General features: G+C 38.4%; 1 protein-coding gene across 2 annotated transcripts in view; it reads right to left on the reverse strand.

Moving 5' to 3' along the window:
* The window catches only part of Snca (synuclein alpha), a 102,856-nt gene that overhangs the window by 23,510 nt on the left and 55,499 nt on the right, over positions 1–23,847 (reverse strand). The gene's annotated exons all lie outside the window — the stretch shown is intronic.

Below are 23,847 nucleotides of genomic sequence, written 5' to 3' on the forward strand. Positions count from 1 at the left end.
GAATTTCATCTCTTTTTGAACAAGCTTTCTTTTAGCAAAGCCACAAATCCACCTGTAATTGTCTTGAACTCAATGACTCACTGCATATAAGCATTCATTTGCCTTTCAACAGTGAAAAACTGCAGCTAATTTGACAGTAAGGATCTGTTCTCATCTCTGTACATATTGCATGACACTATCAATACACAAGCTTTGAGGGTCTTTTTTTTTTTTGCAATGTCAGAGAGCTCAAATCATTTTATATCTTCATTGACCTGCTTTAAGTAAAATAGAAAGTATTTGAAAGGCAGTGGCTGTGGCAGAGTATATAGTTGGCCATTTGACTATTCTCTTATATCAAACAAATAATGTTTTTAGAAAATAAACACAGCATATCTATTCATTTTTAAGACACATATGCTATCACATCATCAGTGATGAAATTATATAAAATTCTGTAATCAATAAGAATAAAGATTCTGTTAAATTGAGATATTGGATTGCTGTTTTAATCTCAAGGGTTGTCATTTAAAACAGGTATATAAACATCTATTTCTTAATCTAAAAACAACTTTAAGCAATTAATTTATTTTAAATCATGTTTATATTTAATAGGTTCTACAGTAAATAGTAAATGTTTGTGTATTTTAAAAACATGTTTGATATCCTCTACATATTTCTGAACATGGGCAAGATTTTGAAATCTCCAGGAACTTTTATTCACTGACTGAATCAAATACAAAGAAACTTAAGGGTTCATCAAGTGTTAATTTAACATCTCAGGTTTTATTCATCAACTCATAAGGGAGGTAATGAGATTCAAAAGAAGAGGCATCATCTGTGAACAACTCTGTTTCCAGACTCCAATTAAGCCATTTGACTATTTATGGCCCTGAGACTGAGTCAGACAGGTTTGTGTACCCTTCTATGTGGCCATATTGTGCAACAGTAGGGGGTTTGAAAAAATAGGCTCACTCATCCTTTAAGGCTCCAAGAGAAGTGGAGGAAGCTTCAGTTTGCAGCTATGATGAATTTCAAAATAGTCATGCTATTTACAAGTCTATGTGGGTCCAAAAAGTAAAAATACACAACAGCAAAAGAAACTAATTAGAACTTAACTGGTTGCTTCAGACATAATTATTATGATATAAATATAAAATATCAGGACACTTTTTTTTACTGAAAATAGATTATTTTCTCATATAATATATCCTGATTACATTTTCCATTTCCTCTATTCCCCCCATGTCCTCCCCACCCCACTCCCATCCAGAGCCGCTCCCTTTCTGTCTTTCATTAGAAAAGAACAGGCTTTTAAGAGATAATAATAAAATATACAAAACAAAATATAATAAGATAAAACAAAAGCAATCACATTGATGTTGGACAATACAAACCATTAAAAGGAAAAAGCCCAAGAGAAGGCATAAGAATTAGAAGCTCACTCATTCTCATACTCTGGAGTCTTATAAAAACATTAAACTGGAAGTCGTAATATATATGCAGAAGACCTGGTGAAGACCTATGTTGGCTCTATGCTTTCTGCTTCAGTCTCTGTGAGTTCATAGGTGCCTTGCTTAGTTGATATAGAGGGCCTTGTTCTACCATCCCCTTTGGTGTTAATACTCTTTCTGCTTTCTTTTCTATGGGGTTCCCTGAGCTCTGAGGGGAAAGATTTGATGGAGATATCCCTTTTCCAGCTGAGTATTCATGATACACTTGTTAATAATATATTCCCCTTATAATCCATTTCATTAAATTAAAATAATTAGCATATAGGTTTCTGGTCAATGGACTTCAAGAAAATACAGACCCAAATATATATACTATCATTGGGCACAGGATGGTGAACTAGAAGCCATGTCAGGACATGGCTTTTGCTAAGAAAAACAAAGATGTAGAAACATTCAATAGCTCTCAGCTTTGCTAACCTTTGAATGGGTTTGATCAACACCCCAACAAACATTTATTATTGGACTCCCAAAGTTTCTCTGTCATTGGACTGGATTTGTTGCTAGGTCTGCAACCAACACAGCTTCCACCACTACTGCATTTCTTACCACCTTCCAGAAAGATGGCCTGAAAATTCCTGTCAAGATATCTACAAAAGCTGTGCTGATGAAGATGTTATAAAGGGGATTCCCAGTGACTGCTGCTCAGGCCATCATTATCATCCCATGGGGGAAAGCAAGGTGGTTAGTGCTTAATGAGAGCTTGAAGCATTCCTGTGGGTACCACAAAGCCAGCCTCCTCGACTGGTCCTGAAGCAATATAGCAACTCGGTTTCAAAGACTTTTCCTCCACCATCTACAGTTTACAGAAAATAGTCAAGAAAATGCAAGGGGAGATGTGAGGACTTGACCAGCAAAAATCAACATGGATGTAGCAAAGACCAGAACCAGGGAGACAAAGCCTCAGATCTGCCAAGGTGATGAAAACAACACTCAAGACAGTGGCCTCATTTCCTTATATTGTCCTCAGTTCTCTTCCCCACCATAACCATCACACACCTGTCAGAGATTTCATATATCCATGTAGCTCTCCTCCTGGCACAACTATTTCCTACCTAAACAGCCTAGTAGGTCAAGTATCAGGCCAACACTGGTCCTCTTTCTCTTTGCAGCTTTTACTTATTTGCATTCTTTCTCCTAGTTTCTTTTTCTCCTCCTGCTTGTCTTCCTCATTCTCCCCTTCCTTCTCTCTTGGTTTTATTTTTTCTTTTTCTTCCTTCTCTCTTTTTCTGTACCTTTTCCACTTACTGTTACATCTCCCAAAGTTCAAAGGCTGATCTGGTTAATGATATCTCAGTCCATATTTTTTTAGTCTACTAAATAAAACCTCCACACATCTATGACAATGTCCCCCTTTACATCAATTATTCCCACTCATACATATGTATTTCTCTCCTACTTCCCCTCTAACAACCTAATATTTGTCAATACTCTCACCATGATTCCTAAACTCTTCTTTTCCTCTCCAATTATAACCACACTAACTAACATATTAGTATACACAGTGCTATTAGAGTCACCTTACCCCCTAAACCAATCAGTACTTAACAAGAGTCTTTTTTTAGTCACCTGTTATTCAGAGTGGGTTAGCAGTTGGATAGAGACTGCTGCCATAGGCAGTACTCAAGATACAAGGGCAGATTAGAGATAGAACCTGGTGCTTGGAATACCAGTCTAACAGACAAAATATAACTAAAGAGTACTACAACCTAGTCTCCTATGAACACAGCAAACACATCCACAGAAAGAAAAGAGACTGAATTAATGGTAAGTGGATGTTACTCAATTAGTGGTACCAAAGAATTTTAACTATTGGTCAAACTACAGATTGTTAGATACAATGCAAAACCAAAAGTCCATATAAATGTAGTATAACAACTGCTTATAAAGCGTTTAGTATTATGTATTATAAGTATGCTAGAGATAATTGTAAGTATGTAGGAAGATACAAGCTGAAAGTATATATTACACAATTTTATATAAGAACTCAGGCATCTTCAGTTTGGCATCTGAAGGGGATCTTGGAGCCATCTCCAATAGATATAGATGGATGGTAACATATGAATCATAGGCCTTAGAAGGGGTTCTATAGCCTTGTCCTAGAGATAAAGAGGGATGATGGCATATAAATAATTAGCATCTGAAGGGGGTCCTAGAACCAAGTCCAAGAGATATAGGGAGATGATGGTTACATGACTCATTGACATCTGAAGGGGGTTCTGGAGCCATTGCCTACAGATGTGGATGAAGAATGCCATATGAATTAATTGGTGTGTAAAAAAGAAAATAAGAAAATGTCACAAAACTTACTTTATATAACCACTGGGAAGGAGTGTTATATGGAGGGACAATGACATAAATTATTGGTATATAAATAACAAAAAAGAAAATGTTACAAAATTTGCTTTATATGTCCACTGTGCATGAGTATTTGATAATTATTAGAAGGAAAATGTGAACAGATACATTAAATACACCTAAGGCAATGTATAATTTTAAATAAAGAAAACATTGTTTTAGTTTAAATTTATTAAATAAATATATTACATGATAACGTGATCATATTTTACCAACATTAATAGCTTCTAGTTTTAGATGTATTATTTCCCCCAAACATATAATATTGATTATCCCTCAAAATAACCACTTTAAAAGAATTTATTGTAAAATTTTCCTGATATGCTTTGAGAGATGTCAGGAGATAATCTTTCAGCATCTGTGGAAGGCAGCAGTAAAGGAAGGAAGAGTTTCTTTCCAACAAAAAAGTAGTTGATGTTTTGTTGTTTATTTTTGAAACTGTATTTTTAATTACAATATTTCTCTCTTTCCTTTCATCCCTCCAAATGTATATAATTTTTTCAAACGGTCTTCAGTAGCAGTTATTTCCATATTCCCTCCTCTACCCACCCTTCCATTCCCCAACCCACTCCATTTAGCCCTTCATGTTCCATAACTTCCATTTAACTTCCACCATGTTCCTCCTCCTGTCCCTTGAAATCCTCCAGATGGCCTCATAATTTCCTCATCTTTATGAACAGTCCACATAAAACACATTATCTAAGGATCTAAAACTAACATGTATAAATGAGAGAAAACATGGGAATTTATTCTGGGTCTGGATTATTAGAGGAGCTACTTTTTACAATAGATGGTGATAACAAAGAGACCCACAGAGAATAAGCAATTGTGGAATGCTCAACCCTAAATGAGACATCCTAATCCGATTGTCTCTTCCCAAGGCTCAGTGATCATAAAGGAAGAGAGGGCAGAAAGATTCTCAGAGCCAGAGGCAGCAAATGACTACAAGAGAAACAGTGATTTCTGGACATAGCAGAGCTTGTGCACATATGAACTAACAGTAGTTTCCACAATATGGATAAAACCTGTGTAAACTCAAGCCAGACCAAATCCCTGCCTGCATGGGGGAGAATGTGAACACAAGGTCCCACCACTGGCCAAGGAATTATTGGACATTTTTAGCTGCTGGGAGAGGTGGAAGGGATTTTCTTTAAGTGTGTTTCTCCTGGTAACTAGACCACAGTGGAAGACCACACATTCAAGAGTACATAGGCAGTACAGATTTTATTTGATAGTTTTGTTGGGTTTTTTGTTTGTTTGTTTGGTTGGTTGCTTGGCTGTTTTTGTTTCTTTTTTTGATTTTGTTTTTTAGAAGACACAAAGTTGGATTGATATAAACAGATGTAGATCTTGGAGAAGTTGGGGGCCAGTGAATATGATAAAAATACATAGCACAAATTTCTCAAGGAAGTAATAGAAAAGTGGGGAAATATTTTTGATGGAATTAAAAAGTTTTAGCTACAGATTCTTATTTCAGAGGTGGTGGGACAGTTTATAAGAATTCTATGGCTATAAGAAATAAATTCACTATGCAAACTATGAGGAAAGAATAATGTCAACACTGAATCACAAAGTGTTTTGAGACATTGGAACTAACTGTTCTGAGTCATTTTTTTAGTTGTGTTTGACTCACAACTGACACATTATCTTGAAATAGCCTTTAAAAGAATGTCTTCAGCGAGGCCTTAAAACCTGACATGGAATGTGTTGGAAATAGCAATGTGGGGTAGCTAGGGAATAAACATGGTTATGGGTACAGTGGGAGATTTAAACTTTAGGCTGCAAGGTGATGTCATGATAGTTATGCTAAAGAGCTGTGTTTAAAAAATGAGTTGGTCAGCTCCATCATCAATGTTCTAAAACATGAGGTAAAGATAAATGTCAGTAATTTATATATTACAATAAAATAATACTATAAAACTAAATTTTCTAATACATAATAGAAATATATACTATTTGCAGTGTGTATGAAACTGTAAATTCTGCCTTTTGACTTAGAGACAATGGGGGGGCAGGGAGATTGTGGTTTTTATGAGCCAGAAATCAAAGTCTTTCCTTCTATTAGCTGTTTTCAAGGGAGATCTATGTGTGTGTGGTGGGGAGCCAGAGAAATTTAGCTTGTAAGCCATTATCTGCTGCAAAAGCAAACATTTATGAATTCATCCATGAGGCGATAGTTTGCTAATAGCTAGGCACTCACACAAATCTTCAGGGACTCAGATTCTCTAGAGTGTGACAGAATATTCATCTGAAATGCAGCAAGCTCATTTGAAAAGATCACATGCAGCAAATGGCCTTGGTATTGTGAGTTCTGCTCAGTGACAGGTTAATTTTCAATCAGGTTAACATGTGAGGATGAAAAATGATCCTATATCAAACTTCCCCTTCAATACTTCTATGTGAGCCCTGCTATCAATAGTCTTTGACTGTAGTTAAGAATGATCTTGAAAGCATTTAAAAGTGAAACTAACTTCTGGGAAGCCATAGACATCACTCTGTTCATTCTGCTCTTAGATGATTATCTGAGGACTATAGATGTGAACAAATGTTTATCTCACACCACCCAAATCCAAAATGGATTTGTCATCATTGAGCAAGATGTGTAACAGCCTTGGTGTAAAAATAGGTTATACTGACAAAATCCATTTCTTACTCAGCTCCTTGCTTTCATCCAATTTATTTGACATCCAGTTGTTTTATGTCTGAACCTATGAAAAAGGCCCTGTTAAAGGCTATCAGGGTATACATACATTTCCTGAATTGCATCTGTTTGTAAGCCACAATTATCATCTTTGTTTGCTTTTCCAATTTGGTCCTATGAGTTTCAGAGCTATTTGCATTAGGAATGCCTCATGAAAATAAGTAGTGTTAAACCAACTGGGACTCTAAATGTTGGAAAAGGGTCATAACATATAATTGATAATTTTTGTGTAATCTTTGTGTTTAAATGACAAAAGGAACGTTTACTCTGTCATTCTTTTATGAGAATAAAAAGATCAAGTTCATATTATCACAGACAGAACAATGGGAATTATTCATTCATTTATTTCCAGACTTGCAACTGTAGTGATTCTTTATACCGGTGCTTTCACTTAAAAATATTTTTATTTATGATATAGCCTTCTTTTCTTAAAGGATACTTTAGCACATGTATATAATCAACATCTGTATTCTTTGTTGTTCTATACATTTCCTATAAGTATAGCACTAGTTGCTCAGTTTCAGTCTGATTATATTTGTTGTTAATGGCACATGTATAAATCTTCTATCATCATTAATCAGGAAATATTTAGGAAATGTCAAATTCTTTTAGACCAGAAAAAAAATAATGATTTGCCATGATGCACAAGCTTTTAATATTGACAGTGATCTGTACTGGCTGCAGTCCTACAATTGCTGTTAGAAGTGAAGAGGGTATGAACAGACCTGCTAGCTGGCTGGCAGACTATTCTTCCTCCTGTCCCTTCCTAGCAGATCTACAGTGATACTGGATAGTTGAAGCTAGTTCCTCTCCTGTGATGCAGCCAAATGAGTCGCATGAATAGGGGGCTGTTTGTGTGGACTGGACAGTATTGCCACAGGCAGTGGACAATAGGAAGGATATAGGCTTATAGAGGTCTTGGAGGAAAAGGTCAGGAGTTAGGGGCACTTCAAAGACAGCATCTATTATTTAGGAATGGGGTCATCAAAACCCAATATTTCTGTTATATTTGATAGCACTCATTCATAAGAGCTCATCCAAAAGGGGCAATAGAGCATAAAATACATTCCAATTTCAGTTGTCACCTAACACCAGCTTTCATTTCTCTTACACCATTTCCCCAAGTACACAGTGAGAATGCCATTCATATTTCTTGCATATTTGTTATAGCATCCTTGTGATTTTTGTTGTTGTTGTTGTTTGTCTGCTGTTGTTGAATGTTTTGTTTCATTTAGATAGACAGTCTCTATGTGTAAGGAACTGTAGGAAATCCCAGAGATCAGAACATCACTAACAACAATGGGGGGAATTAAGTATCATGAGAGCTGCTGGACACCCCTGTTCACAACTGGTCAGGGAGATGAGTAGGAATGGGAATCTTCTATCCCAGTGCTGAAACTCTTACCCTCTAAAAAGAACAACTGTGTTCTTGCCAGACAGAAATCACCCTCAAGCATCACTGATGAATGACTTAACTCTTTTTCCTCAGACATTTTCTTATATTCTGTATTTACAGGATAAGCCTACATAACAACTTACCTGCCTGGGCTAGCCATGTCTCCTCCGGTGCTCAATGTTTGTGCAAGGAATAAATAAGGCATGGCTTATGAACAATTATATTGTTGAATTTAAAATTAATTTGGAGGTGATATACAGCCATTGATTTACTAGGGCTAACATACTGCTGTATTTTTACTGTTGAACTCCCCACAATTCATTAAAGAAAGGTGGTATTAGAGAGTTATGTACTTGATAGGTGAATTATCTATAATCTTTCTGTAGCACTGACTTTCTAAAATTAACGTTACAAATACAAATTATATGGCACTGAAGACTATAAAACTTTCTATTTATCCTTTCTATAAGCAAAGGTCTGCCTGTATAAAATCATAACAAAATATACTGTAATGTAAATTGTATGAATTGTCCCTCTCAGGAATCTGTAGGAATGCACTTATGCTTATAAATACCAGTAGACCTGAAAGGATGAATATATCTTTCAATAAAGCTTGTATGTACCAAAGACATTCAATTTCTAAAACCTCACTATGTAAAACTATACTGAAAGTGATAAAAAAGACCAAAGCTACAGAGATAGTACTGAATCGCTACAGACCAATTACTGTAATGTCTGCAGGGGATCCATGCCAAATGTTTTAATCCTAGCTAATGAGTGCTTCTACAAACATTTCTATGCAGATATGTCTTCAACAGGTTAAGATCTTACTGAGAAGAAGAGGAAAACAGAATGATAAATTTTTTCATTTCTCTCTGATATGGACAGAATTACTTCATTGATACTCAATGATTGTAAATTCACATAGAATAAGATTATTCCTTGTTAGTTGGCATCTTTAATGACCTTTCTGAACCTGTGGTTACCAGGCATGTACTAACTGAAAACTTTATCAAACACTGACAGGTCATAAACGCTCCCTCCACAGACCTGGAGGCCATCCTCAGCAGGCTTTGTCTCTGGTCAGCTACCACAACTTTAAAATATGACTTTTACATGGCAAGTTATTTATTTGTGCTAGAAACTTAAAGTATGTTTTTGATGAATAAAATTTAATTTCAAAGGAAGGCTACTGTGTTTTAGGATCAGAATTATTTGGAAACAAGATACAAAAGAGCTATCATTCTTAATCCAAATCTTCTCACTTGCAGTTTAACAAAACAGGCTTAAAATATGAATAGCCTTTTGAAAATAAAAAGGTGGGCATGGTGGTACACACTTTTAATCTCAGCATGCAGCAGGCCAAGGCACGAAGATCTCCATGAGTTCAAGGCCATCCTTGTCTACATAGCCAGCTACAAGACAGACAGCTAGGACTACAGAGAGAGAGACCTTTCCTTAAAAAAACAAGAAACAAAAAATTGAGAATGACTGTAGAATTTATATTTATGAATAAAGGGTAGACTGAAACAACTGGTCTTTGTAGAATTTCTATTTATGAGTAAAGGGAACCCTGAAACCACTGGTCTTTGTGGAAACTGATACAGGGAGAAACAGGTGAGAAAGCTTTCAGCTGTGGCTCTCTGTGATGAGCAGTAAGAGCTACACTTACTGCTGGTCTAAGAATAACTAGAATGCAATCAGGCCTTACACTGAGATTTTAATTCTTTGAGAATTCCATACAGCATATTTGGTCACATTCACCCCAGCTCCTTCCCCCAGTTCTTCTCAGATCTGTCTCCTTTTCCCTACCCCCTAAAATTTGTGTCTTTTATTTTATTCTCCCCTTTTAAAACATTTTTGGTAAGAAGATCCTATATGTTAACAAACAACCTGGTCCTCTGGTTCTGGCCATCTTTCCAACCCCCATTTCACAATGTTTCCTGGTCTTTAGTATACAGGTCATTTGGAAACATATTGACGGGGGACAAGCAAACAGAGTCAATTGTTTTCTGCATTTGACCAGATATGGATTTCTGTACTGGTCTCTTAGTTGAACTTAGGGTCTGCTCAACAGGAGGAAATTTGAGCTTGGTACTGTAAACTCAGCCAAATACCCGTGGCTGGTGAGGCAATGGACCCCAGAGGTGAACCTACTGCTGCCACTGTTCTAAGTCAGTGTAATTACTAGCTGCATTCCAAATAGCTACCACTCATCAAACAGCTGTTAGCAGCAGCAGCAGCAGCAGCAGCAGCAGCAGCAGCAGCAGCAAGAGATCATCACAGAAAGCCACAACTGAAAGCCCTTTGAACTATTTTTCCCTCAGTCAGTTTCCCAAAGACCAGTGGTTTCATTCTTCCCTTTATTTGCAAATATGAATTCTTCAATCACATATTCAGTCATTCTGTGGCCAGTTCTTTCCAGGTCATATCTAGTCTATGTTTTATATCTTTACATCTATAGATATCAGAACTCTAAAGTGCAATTAAGGTCAACTGTGTTCCCTTCAAACTACCATTGAATTGAATTGTTATGTGAAACCCTTTATTTAAATCTGTTGAAGCAGGAGTAATTTTTATGCTCATCTCACATGTGATGAAACCAAGGAACACAAAAAAAAATAAGAGATATTGTACAAGATCTCAGGGCATGTGAATAGTCTATTTGACAGGAAGACAGTTGGTCAACAACTGCAATCAGACATTTGGTCCAGAGTACAAACTAAACACAGGCTCTTCGGGCTTCATGTTCACCCCTCATGTGCCAGTGATAATAGGATTTTACTTGCATTGGAAGTCACTTACTGAAAAAAATAGCAGGAGAAGAAAATGAAGGTAGACCACAGAGAACCTGAGTTTGCTAATAAGACCCTTTGACATTGTTTTGTATGCTTTGGGAAAACATTAAAGGGCTGTAGCTAGAAGTTTATGGAAGAGCAAGGTGGAGATATCTAACTGGAGACCAGGGGAAAAATAAGGAGATGCTGAACTATGTTATCTTGGGGAAGATGTGTGTGGAACTACTAGTCAAACATGGTTGACAATCACTGTGGAAGGCAAGATGGCATACATCTTGACTATCACTGTAGAGCTGGAAGAGAGACTTGTTTCTGGTTCTGCTCTTATTGCCACTGTTGGCATGGGCAGTGCCTTTCATGGGCAGCTTCCTCCAACAATAAATATCCAATCTCATAGTATCAAACAGAAAGCACAGAAAAAGGAAATATGAGGAAGCCTGAGGCTGCTAGGCTTTCTAAGTGGTAGGTTAGGTGTTGGTCTCTATGTAGGTATATATCTTAGGCTTCCTTTAAATAATACTATAATCTGTCTCTAACTAAAATACTAAAATCTTTCTAATATTCTATTTAAATAATACTGAAAAAGATCAAAAATAGGATTTAATATGTTCTTTATATTTTCAAGTAGAAGTCCTCACCATGAAGTAGTATTTGAACCTGCAGCTATTTACCAAACAAAAATTATAGAGATGATGATGATGCCTCTGTATCCAGAGGAGAGCCACATCTTACCTATGGGGACATATTGTTAAATGCTGTAGGATTAAATATTATCTAATGAGTGTGCTTTCAATGTAGCTCTTAAGTGGCAAAAATAAAATAGTTGTCACAACTTTACCACATCAGCATACAGGCTCATTTAAAACTGAATTTTCCTTAGAACATCTTAGAAAATCCCACAAGCCTTGTTTGATGGAAGAAGGGTTAGCCAAGGAAGACTTTGGAGTCCTGTAAGCTCTGCTCAGGCAGATCAAGTAAAAAAAGGAGGTCAGAAGCAAAATGAAATAAATATGTGCCAGCCAAGTATGTGTGCAACCAAGCATCTTTAGTGTGAAAATTGGGGAAGAAAGTGCATATGAACATAGGAGTGTAAGCATACACATGAGAACCTTTTTGGAAAGACATATCCAAAACATTTTTTTAAAGTCAAGCAAAGCCTGAGTTTATTAAAACAGGGCGATTTTATTTAGAGCTCAAAAGGAAAAAACCTAAGGCAAGCAAACTGTAATTCTCTCAACAGGTGCCCAGAAAGGGAGAATAAGGAGGAGAAGGAAAAAAATTCTGTATGTTGGGGGAAGCACATTTAGAAAAGACAGAAGAGCTGGGCGGTGGTGGCACACACCTTTCATCCTAGCACTCGGGAGGCAGAGGCAAGCGGATCTCTGCGAGTTCGAGGCCAGCCTTGGCTACAGAGTGAGATCGAGGAAAGGCACAAAGCTAAACAGAGAAATCCTGTCTCACAAAACAAACAAAAAAGGAAGAAAGAAAGAAAGAAAGAAAGAAAGAAAGAAAGAAAGAAAGAAAGAAAGAAAGAAAGAAAGAAAGAAAGAAAGAAAGAAAAAAGAAAGAAAAAAGAAAGAAAAAAGAAAGAAAAGACAGAAGAAAGGGAAAGTTATGGTCCTCTGTATAATTTGGCAAAGCAGACCAATTTGTGATGATAACTATACTCTGTACAAGACTCTGCCAATGGGTAGGAATTCTGAGATGTAAAGCTATCTCAGGAAAGGGATAATTATTCTGCCTATCATTTTAGCAAGCCTTGAGCTGAGTCTACTACCTGTGGAGTGGCCCTTTGGCTAGGTATCTGTATAACCTAATTCTATTCATTTATTTATGTTTTGAGTAGTTTGCAGTGTTAGTTCTTGCTAGGAAAAGCAAGAATTCTAAAGAGAGGCCACCAGAAAGTTTTTACTTTTTTCTTCATATGTTTACCTGTAGGGAATGAGGATACCAGAAGACAGTATAGAAGAAGGCATAAACCCAAACACATAGTAGGCTCTTGCTGAGTAGATAGCAAATGATGAATGAAAACCAGGTCATAGAAATGAGTGCTGTGCAAGTGAAATACAGCCATCTGCTCAAACTCTACATCTGAGATGCAGCTGTGACTCTGGCTCAGGAATTCAACTGTTTTATTAACAGGATGTATAAAACTATGTAATAAAAATCCACCACACAGAGAATTCCCTGAACTAAAAGTATCTCTATAAGAATAGAGACTACTTAAAATGGAAAATTGCTTTCTCTTAGCTGGGTACCTCCAGCTGGACCATCTAACTCTGAAAGCTGTGGTGGATGGTGTCCCTCACCTCCTTTAGGAAAGCTCCTGGAACCAAGCTAAAGATTCTGCCTTGCCCAGTCTAAGCTTCTCCACCTCAGGGTACTTGGAGTCATATAGATGCTCTTTTTGAGGCGGTCCTAAGAACATTTGTCAGGACTCTAGAAAAAAAACTTCTTAAACTCAGGTAGTCTCTCCTGTATTTCCTATGAGAATTCTATGGAAGCTGACTTTGCTCCTTTGCCCTCCATCACAAAGAGGTGTGACCACATGACATTTGGAGCTCATTCACTGTGTGTGAGGCACTGTTCCCAACATGAACAGGTTGCAGTTTGTTCAAATGTGTAATGCTTTTATTGTCCTCCTTCTGAGAAATTTGGGAGAGGACAGTAGAACATTAACACCAGCAAGAGCAAAAACAGTCACTGTTTCCACATGTTATTTACATGTCTCATTTAAAAAACTCAAAGAAAACTGAAAATGCACCACATCCCATGAACTTGACATAGGGGGAAGGTATGAAAGAAAATAATCTAACATTTGATGAGGGCTGCATATAGATTTAAACACAGCTTACTCATATAAACAAACTTTCTGTGAACTTTGCTTTAGAAGTTTTGTCTCTTGTGTTGATAGTTGTTTCCCACTGACTCTGTGACTAAATTAACGGCCTCTGTTCACTGGCACTGTGTGGCACATGGGTTTATTTCCATCTAGACATCACACGATTGTGGTTATTCACACACTGTAAATTTGATTTATTGTTATTCTTCACTATCTTGAACACAGGATGACCAGTCTGTAATCAGGCCCTTGAGTATGTAAAAAGTACCACTACACAATGTAAAAATACAAATGAAAGTATGCCAAGCTCATTGCATTGAGATAAAACCACCACTTTGAAAATAAAGCTTGGTAAATAGTAGCTTGGACATGCTAAGGTTGTGACTTGGATCCATAAGCTAATGGTGACACTATGGGGTCTGGAACTGAGGCTGTCTGTGGCTTGTCATTGTTAGGAGTCTGTTCAAGGACAAATCCTTTAAGTTCACAGGTGTCTGCATCCTGAGCAAATACAGGTAAAGGTGACCAATGGTATCAACTGATCACTGTTCAGTACTGCTATTCTGTCAATTTAGGAGTTTACAGGACTATGCTTCTTTCCTTTTTAAAATTCTGGTATTATGATACATATTTTGAATTAGGAAATATATTCTCCTCGTTGCCTGTTTCACCAGTCTTTCCAATGTTACTGAATCGGTTGTATATTTTACTGCTGGTTTAATAGTCAGGAATATGTGAGGACAGGATATGTTTGATTCAAAGACTGAAATAGAAAGACAATGAACCCAGAGAGGAGGAGACATCATTATTGACAGCTCTGAATTGTTCTTTATCTTAGTCGTCACATCTCCTCCACAATGCTAATTCTGTTCCTTGGCCATGTTCTTATTTAATACTCAACAAAAATCTCTTTTGTGATAATCATAAGTGGTATGAGAGGTGCAGAAAGTGTACTGTGCTACCCCTTACCTGCAGGACACCAAAGCTAGCATAAAGCAAACATGAAGACATTCTTGCAGCTTTGATTGAAGAAATAGGCCGACTTCCAAATGATGGAAGTGATACTGGGTAGTCAATTCAATATTTTTCATTTTATGATTGACTATAAAATGCCCACCAAAGGAATTTTGAAACTGTGTAACTCCCTGGACTTGACACTGAAATTGTACATTTCTTATATGAAATGGTGTAGCTACTACTCATGAATGTGTTGCTTCCTGGATTCTCCATGGACTATAAGTATGTGGAGTGGATTAACATGTAATCTACACTATCTCATGTCAGGGAAATAGATGGCCTGGCCAAGGGTGTATTGACAAGCCAAGTGTGTTCCCTTCTGCTGACATCAGGATCAAAATGGGCAGTCCTTAATTATTCCTACCATGAAGGTGAGAAGCCTGATGATTGATGGATTTACATAATCAAAGTTCATATTAAATATTGTTCTAACAAAAGGTGAGAAAATAACTGATTTTTTGCTGGGCGTTGGTGGCACACACTTTTAATCCCGGCACTCAGCAGGCAAAGGCAGATGGATCTCTGTGAGTTCAAGACCAGCCTGGACTACAGAGTGAGTTCCAGGAAAGGCTCCAAAGCTACACAGAGAAACCCTGCCTCAAAAAAAAAACAAAAAACAAAACAAAAAAAAAAACCAAAAAACCTGATTTTTTTTGTTTTTTTTGAAGAAGGGTTATTATACTTCAGTTAACCCAGGGCTGATGTCAACTGATGTTTTATTTATCTTTAATTGAATACATTGTGTTACTAGACTCTGGATGTAGAACAAGTTGAAAACTCAAAAGAAAGTGAGTGATTCTAGATAAGAAATGAATTGCTTCCGTCTGTAAACTGCTGACATGTCCCATATCTGAACATGTGAACTGTTTTGTTATCATGGGTATTTCCATGCGGTAAGACTCATGTATAGGCATATGGAAGTTGCTGACAGTTTTAAATAATGTTGGTTAGTGACAGTAAAAAAAAAAAATCACAGTAGACAGACATTGTCTCTTACTCTATTGAGAAGATACCTAATATTGAAATGAGGGAGCAGTTGGTTTGTGGTTATTTATCTAATTAAAATAAACATATATAGGTATAGGTATGGGCATTTATCTCCACAAAACTGATAAAGATCAAACTCCCAGGTAGCTTCAACCATGTGTAGCTCTATTCTTCATGCATGTGAAACATTTGCTCAGAGAGACACACAAACTCATCTTTCAGATTCATCTTTACCTGGGTGAAGCTATAGTTGACATGGTACAAGCTATTACCACCAAACCAAATAGCAGAACACTTTTAAAAATGAATGCACCAACATGGGACAGCATAAGCAAAGACTGTGTTAGGTTCCTCTTGCTCACAGGCAGTTTTGCATAGCGAGGCTTGGGCCACATTCAGAACCTTTCTAGCGTCTAGAAAATACACAGATAAAAGAGACACCTAGAGTTTGTGTCTTTCTGAAGTGATCTCCTCCCCAGGAATTATAGTGAAGACTGGAATGGCTTCCTAAGCACTGAGGAAGCCACAGCCCTCATTCTGAAGAAGAAGGATGAGTACTATTTTGAAGCCTTCTCTATTTCCTGATTTCTGAATAGAATTCTGGATCCAGGAGCACAGGATTTCTGGCCTTTGTAACAGAATCATTTTGCAGATCAAGCCTGATATTTGATGCAAAGCACAAACAGTTTGGCATTTGGCTTCAGAAATATCCTCAGTGTTGACAGTTTCTCCCCTCAGCAACAGGCACGCAGCCAAATCATTTTTAACCAAATCCCAGAGCCCAGTTCTGCCGCTGCTACCGAGACTATTTCAGTTGCTGTCAAGACACAGAAAAGAGTGAAATATTGGCACTTCTGAGATAAATAAATTGCTCACCAGTTATATTCTAGCTTAAATCCAAGTTGCTAAGAGTTTTTTTGTGGCTACTTTGATCGTTTTGTTTTGAAGCTGAAATTGGTGGAAGTGGGGAATAAACATTTCAATCAGAAATATTCAACTTCTAGACTAGCAGCTTAGGTAGAACCCTAACCTAAATACCCTCCTTAGACTGAATCTTTCATGCTTTACACAAACTGTGAGGAACTTGAATTTTATTCTAATATGAATGAGAAAATGAATAAAATGTCTGTTGCTATTTTCTTACAACACTGTTGTTGTCTGATATTACTTTAAAATTCTGTTTTTTCTTTTTCCTGAACTTCCACATTGTAATATAATGAAGCATTTTCCCATAATTCATTGAAGTTAGTGAACGAGAATCCTGTATTTTCCCTCTCGTGGTTTAATTATGTAGGTTCTAGAGAAATGGTTAAGGTGCACAGGATGCTTTATCAAGGCTTAGAGGACACGTTAGAATAAAACTAGGAAATTCTTCAACCAACATCATGAGAAATAGTAGACAGTATGTACATATGTACATATTCTAGTGCTTATAGGACATTTTAAGTGCATGGGGTATTATTATGATAAATTATTGTATTAAGATCAGTGATATGTAGATATATTCTTGATTTCATGGAGGTAGAGAGTAGAACAGCTGTCAAGAGAGGCCAGGAGTGGCAAAAAAGGATAGACGAGGCTGGAGGAGGTTGGGTAAATGCCAGAATATAGACCAAATGGAGGAATGATCTCTGGTGTTCTACTGCAGCATAACACGACCACAGTTTACAATAGTTTATCAGCTATTTTATAAGGGACTAGGGGGATGGCACTGGGAGTTTCCTAACAAAATAATGAAAAATGGCTGAGGCACTTTTTCAGCCTGCACTCTTAAAGTGAGTAGTGTGTGTGTGTGTGTGTTTGTGTGTGTGTGTGCTCATATGTGAGTGAAGGTGTGCATTTATCTGCAGGTGCATATGTATGTGTGTGTGTTCATGTGTGAGTGAGGATGTGTGTTTCTCTGCAGGTACGTGTGTGTGTGTGTGTGTATGTGTGTGTGTGTGTGTGTGTGTGTGTGTGTGTGTGTGTTAGGCAGTGAACATCTTCTGATGTTGTTCCTCAGATTCTGTACACATTTTTTTTGACAATGTCTCTAACAGACTTGAATTTTGCCAAGTCCATTGTGCTGGCTAGCCAAGGACCCCAGAGGTCTTCCTCTTTCTACTTTTTCAGAGCTGAGATCACCCACATGTGTCTTTTAAATAATGCCCAGCCTTATTTTAATGCAAATTCTGGGTGTCAAAATCAAGTCCTTGTGTTTGTGAGATACCTACTGAGCCGCTTCTCTGGACTGGGATCCCTAATTGATCATCACACATCAGATATGTGTGCATCAAATCACTGTGTAGCACTCTGTAAGGATACACAATGTGATGCCAACGGCAAGTATTCAGAAAGACTGTTCCTCAACTTATGATTAGGAAAAGGTAATATGCTGTTTACATAGGGTCATGGGCTTAGTAGAACTCACTTCTTTTTGCTGGTCTGGGACCTCAGGAGAATTTGGTGGCAATAAGGACAGACTCCTTTGGCAAAAGTGGGATATTAAAGATTATAGAGTGAGAATTTACACTTCTTCATTTTTCATTGTGCAGGTGAACTGTTAAAGTCACAGCATTTTCCTTTGTTCAAAAGTAAATATCGGGCCTGGTTAGCTCAAAGACTCCCACTTTCATTCACCTTTTTAAAAACAGACATCCTTACTCATGCTTCATACTGGAACTTCATACTCCTATCACATAATTTGGGAGCTTTTCTCTATTCTCACCTAACAGTTTGTGCCAGGTCTTCAGTAATCCCTCACTTGTACTTACACTTTCAAATGGAAATCCTCTGCCTGAATTTATTAATTCTACACAGATCATGTTTCTAAAACCCAGAAGCAAGTCTCCCGTTAAAAAGCAACTTTCAGTAGGTGAGCATAGCCCACTAGCTATAGGGTCCAAACCAGCACACAGCATTCATGCACCATGGAAGATGAGCAAGTGTCCAGCTTTCATCAGCTGGTGTTGTGCAGAGGGTGCAAGAAGGTGGCAGCCATTGTCAATGAGCTCACAGTGCAACTCAGGAGCAGGACCTGCAGACCGTTGTAAAACAGTTCCGCTGCTGCAGAAACAGAAATGGGCGTATGTGACATGGAAAGAAAAGGAAGGACAGATAAGCAGCCAGAACTGGAGGGAAAGTGGGTTTAAGGAGACTTAATGGAGGATACAACACATAGAATGAATGTGTAAAGGAGTTGGCTGACGTACGGAGAAGGGCAGCAGTGTAGGAGGATAGACCATGAGCCAAAGAAGTCTGTGTTGAAGCAGTTTGGACACTGACAGTACGCGCATCTGCACACTCTCCTCCACAGGTACTCCAATCTGCACTCTCCTTCACCCGTAATCACGTCTGCATGTTCTTTTCCACCAGTACTCCCATATGCACACTCTCTCGTCTCCACCAGTACTCACATCCACACACTCTCCTCCACCTACACTCACATCTGTGCACCCTTTCTCCTCTACCTGTGATCACATCTGCACACTCTCCTCCACAGGCACTCACATCTGCACACTCTCCTCCACCTGTACTCATATCTGCACACTCTCCTTCACAGGCACTCACATCTGCACACTCTCCTCCACCTGTACTCACATCTGCACACTCTTCTTCACAGGCACTCACTTCTGCACACTCTCCTCCACCTGTACTCACATCTTCACACTCTCCTCCACACGCACTCACATCTGCACTGTCCTCCACCTGTACTCATACCTGCACACTCTCCTCCACCTTCGCTCGCATCTGCACACTCTGCTCCACAGGCACTCACATCTGCACACTCTCCTCCACCTGTACTTGCATCTGCACACTCTCCTCCACCTGTACTCACATCTGCACACTCTGCTCCAGTGCTCTTGGTATTATCTGTGTTCTTCTGTCAATTTAAATTTGATTCTCTGCTCATCTCTGCATCACTCACCTCTGGAGGATGACCATAGAGTGACCACACAGATGTTCTGTGGATTTGGGTGCTGTGGGATGGTCTGTATGTCAAATTGCTCTGATTGGTCGATAAATAAAACACTGATTGGCCAGTGGCTAGATAGGAAGTATAGGTGAGACTAACAGAGAGGAGAAAAGAAAGAACAGGAAGACAGAGGGAGACACTGCCAGCCGCTGCCATGACAAGCACCATGTGAAGACTCCACTAAGCCACAAGCCACGTGGCAAGGTATAGATTTATGGAAATGGATTAATTTAAGCTATAAAAAGAATTAGCAAGAAGCCTGCCACGGCCATACAGTTTGTAAGCAATATAAGTCTCTGTGTTTACTTGGTTGGGTCTGAGTGGCTGTGGGACTGGCGGGTGACAGAGATTTATCCTGACTGTGGGCAAGGCAGGAAAACTCTAGCTACATTTGGGGGTCACAGGAGATTAAATGGCTAAGGTGACATGGAAGCTTTACGACTTGTGCCATCCCATGGAAACCAGGAGACCCAAATATCAGTTGTTAAAAAGCACTTGCTTGTAAAATCCCCTTATTTATGATGCTGAGGCATCAAAAGCATATTTTAACCAGGGATGATGGGGTACAAACAAACAACATAGTTGCTAACAATTTAATACTTGAGATCCTTAGCTATTATGAGAACAGCTCTGGTCAAATAAACCACTTCAAGAGCTTCACAGAAAGGTGAGAATCATTGGACTCATCAATTTCCCACAAGGCCTGACTTCCTTTTACCTCCCAGACCTACCTGAAATATGGCTTGAAATACTTAAGCAGCACCAAGTGCCTATTTAGGTTGCACTGGGCAGTCTCTGCCTCTGTCTTGCTGTTAGCTTTTCCTTCATTCACTTCAGTCATAGCCAAGGCACATAAGGCACTAGCTGAAACCCCTTAATGCCTAAGAGCTGATTACTAGGAACCTAAATTGATATTCAAGTTTCACTTAATGTAGACTTGTTATGGGCCAGTGGCTTTTAAAACTACCTCCTTTCAGCCATTATCCAACAACACACATGTAAAACCCTGTATGGTACCCAGGTCTCTGATCTGAAATGAGAGGTTTTAAGCCAGTATTCCAGAAACCCTGTTAATCTGACCCTGTATTTCATGTTGTCCAACTTGAATCCCATTTTACATCTTTCTTTTCATCAAGTGTGGTGGTACATGCTTTTTAAAAAATATTTATTATGTATACAGAGTTCTGCCTGTATATATACTTACAAGCCAGAACACAGCACCTGATCTCACTATAAATGATAGTGAGGCACCATATGGTTGGTAGGAATTGAACTCAGGACTTCTGGAAGAGCAGCCAGTGCTCTTAACCTCTGAGCCATCTCTGCAGCCCTTGGTATATGCTTATAATCCCAGTGCTCAGGAGGCTAAGCCAGGAGAATCATGAGTTTGAGGTCAGCCTGGGTCTTTACCACAGCAAATACTGGCATCTGCTTAACGTGAACCCATGATATATTTTCTGGAAACTGATACTCCCTGATGGGCATCCAGGATACATTTTCTAATACCATGGACTTCCTCCCTGCATACAAATGTGTGTATGTGTGTGTGTGTTACTTTATTTTACTTGTATCCTGAGGAAAATCTTCCACAGAACTGCATTTGTGTGTTTTGCCAATTATTGATCTGTCTTCAGTAGAATCCACTGGTACCAATGACACGGGCTATCCTTTTTGGATGCTGGTTCATTCAGCTTCTCTATTATGGATGAACAGCCATAGGACAATCTCAATTGAGAGATAAGAAACACAATGAGGATGAAATAATTTCAGACTTTTCATGAAACATCTGAATGCCCTAATATGGTTTGGAGTCAGTGTATCAAAACCATCGACAAATACTTAACATGCTATTTAAGATGAGGGCCTTAAGAAATACTACAACTGCTTGTAAAAGTTTGACAAATAGTAATAGATTAAATTTCAAAACTCTTCTCCACACCCAAAATAAGAAAATGTTACTTTAAAAATGCTCTACATAGGCTATGTTCTTTAAGTTTTATTTATCATTTGTACATACGTGTGTGGTGTGTGTGGCATGTGGGGGTGGATACAAGTGCAATGTGTGCATGTGGAGGTCAGAGCCCATCTTTGTGCACCCGGTTCTCTCCTTCACCCTCCTGTGGGAACTGAACTCACTACATCAGGGAAGCATTACAAGTACTTCAACCTATTGAGCCCTCTTGCCTGATGATATGCAAGCCACTGTAAACAGAAGAATTCCTGTTACTATTTTAAACATTTGCATAGCATTCAGTGTACACAACACTGTTATGTAAAGACATTTCTGATGAATTTACTGTAGATTTCAATTTTTAGTTCCTACTTCTAAATTCTATCCTAAAGCATTTTGCACTTGCCGTCAGAGTACCTTCAAGTTTCATGTTACTTTTTTTTTTCCTAGTTTTGAGGGACCAGATGAAGCTTCACTATTGTATGCTTAGTTCTCATTCCACCCTTCCCTATTCTCCTCCAATACATTTTCTTTAACATTCAGTGTGTGTTTTACTTATTAATCCCTAATATTACTTCCTTATCTTTGAGTATATACTTGAGTGTTAGTCATAGTAATTCATCTGTTATTACATGTGTTGATTAATTCTTAATATCTCTTTTGAAACTTCTTTTTATTTAGGGTGGAGGTGCACATGTGCCACAGTGGGCATGCAAATGTCAAAGGACAATTTGTGGGATGGCATTCCCTCCTTTTACTCTGTGGGTTCTAAGGAATCAAAAAGGTCATCAGGATTGGCAAGAAGTTTCCTTACCCACCGAATCATCTCACTGACCCTAATATCTCTTTATTAATTGCATCTTGAAGCATCTAGTCAACTGAGTAGAATCACTCTGTGAGTGATTGCTGATTGAATTATTCTTAGCATACAGAGCCCCACATGAAGGAAAAGAGTCAACTATAAATCAGTTAATTGATCAATCAACTCACTGCATTTCACAAAGGCTTGAAAAAACAATATCTCACAGGGAAGTTCACCCATATTTTAAAATAAAGCTGGAAGTCCTGTGGCTCACTGATTTGGAGTTAATTCACAAAATTAGAGCTTTTCTAGATCCCCAGGGACACAGTCACTCTTTCACAGTGAGAGGAGCGCTAGGCCTGAGTGACAGCCCTGCAGTACAAGCAGTGGTCACAGGAGGTGGGCTTTGCAGTGCCATTGTAAATAAGGGAATTATGAACCAAAGTGTGTGCAGAATCTTGACTGCAATTCAGATCCAGTCTGCAACAGAGTCCCGCACCTCACAGTCCGATAAGTAACTACAGGAAGACAAACTCACAGAAGTCTACCCAAGAGCACTGGCATCCATGCTGCCTCAGATTGGGACTTTTCCTCCCCTCATCCACACTCCCCAGACAATTTTTAATCCTTTCTACTTTGTATACAAGGCAAATACCAGGTAACACATGTTTCATAGGCACAGTCCTCAAAGTAGATATATCCAAACACCTAAATTTTGCTACTTTTTTTGCCTGTGTCTTTTATGACTATAACCTGAAACCACCCACAAGTGGTATAAAAGCTTGTCGAGTAGCATGCAGAGTAGCATGCGTGGTGTCTGCTTCCTTTCTCCTTCACAGAGGTCAGCATTTAATTGGTAGTAATATGTAGAAGCTAAAGAACTTGCAGTTCATACATCTTTCTATTTTGTGTGTTTTGGTGGCACTGGGAATTGAAGCTAGAACTTATGCCATGCTCACTAGAAAGAGTGCTTGCTACCAGGGAGGTAACATTCTCAGACCTCGAATCTTCAAATGTGGTATAATGATTTTAGTGATGGATGGGTGTGTGAGATCTAGAAAAGAAACATTCTTCAGATCTGAGAACAGATGGCTAATCATTGTGACAGGAGAGAACATATCCCAGATGAATGGCTGTCAGGCTGAACTTGTTTTAATTTTTAAAATCCTCCATCAGTTGAAATGCCCTGCATTAGCAGAGATGACACACACAAGCCTTTAGAATGGTCCCCCTGCTTTGGTAAGTCTCTTATTGCCTGTGCTCAGCAGAGCAGCAGTGTGGTCTCAGGGACTGCTTCTTTGTGACCTCAAGTGTCCACACAGAATTGGTTGTTTCTGCATGACAGACAAAAAATAGCTGCCATACTAATGCAGGCCTTAGGTATAATTATTTTTCTGTAGTTATTTTATCATGTAGAATTCTGAGCCTAATTCATCACTAATTCATTTATTTGTTCCATGATCAAAGGCTAACTGGAGGTTTCATTGTAATGTTTGAAGTTGTGAGAGTCAGGTAAGAACAAAAGTGAGATGTTTGTTTCAGTCATGGTG

The sequence above is a fragment of the Peromyscus maniculatus genome, chromosome 3 (assembly GCF_049852395.1).
Source record: "Peromyscus maniculatus bairdii isolate BWxNUB_F1_BW_parent chromosome 3, HU_Pman_BW_mat_3.1, whole genome shotgun sequence".
Classification (NCBI taxonomy): Eukaryota; Metazoa; Chordata; class Mammalia; order Rodentia; family Cricetidae; genus Peromyscus; species Peromyscus maniculatus.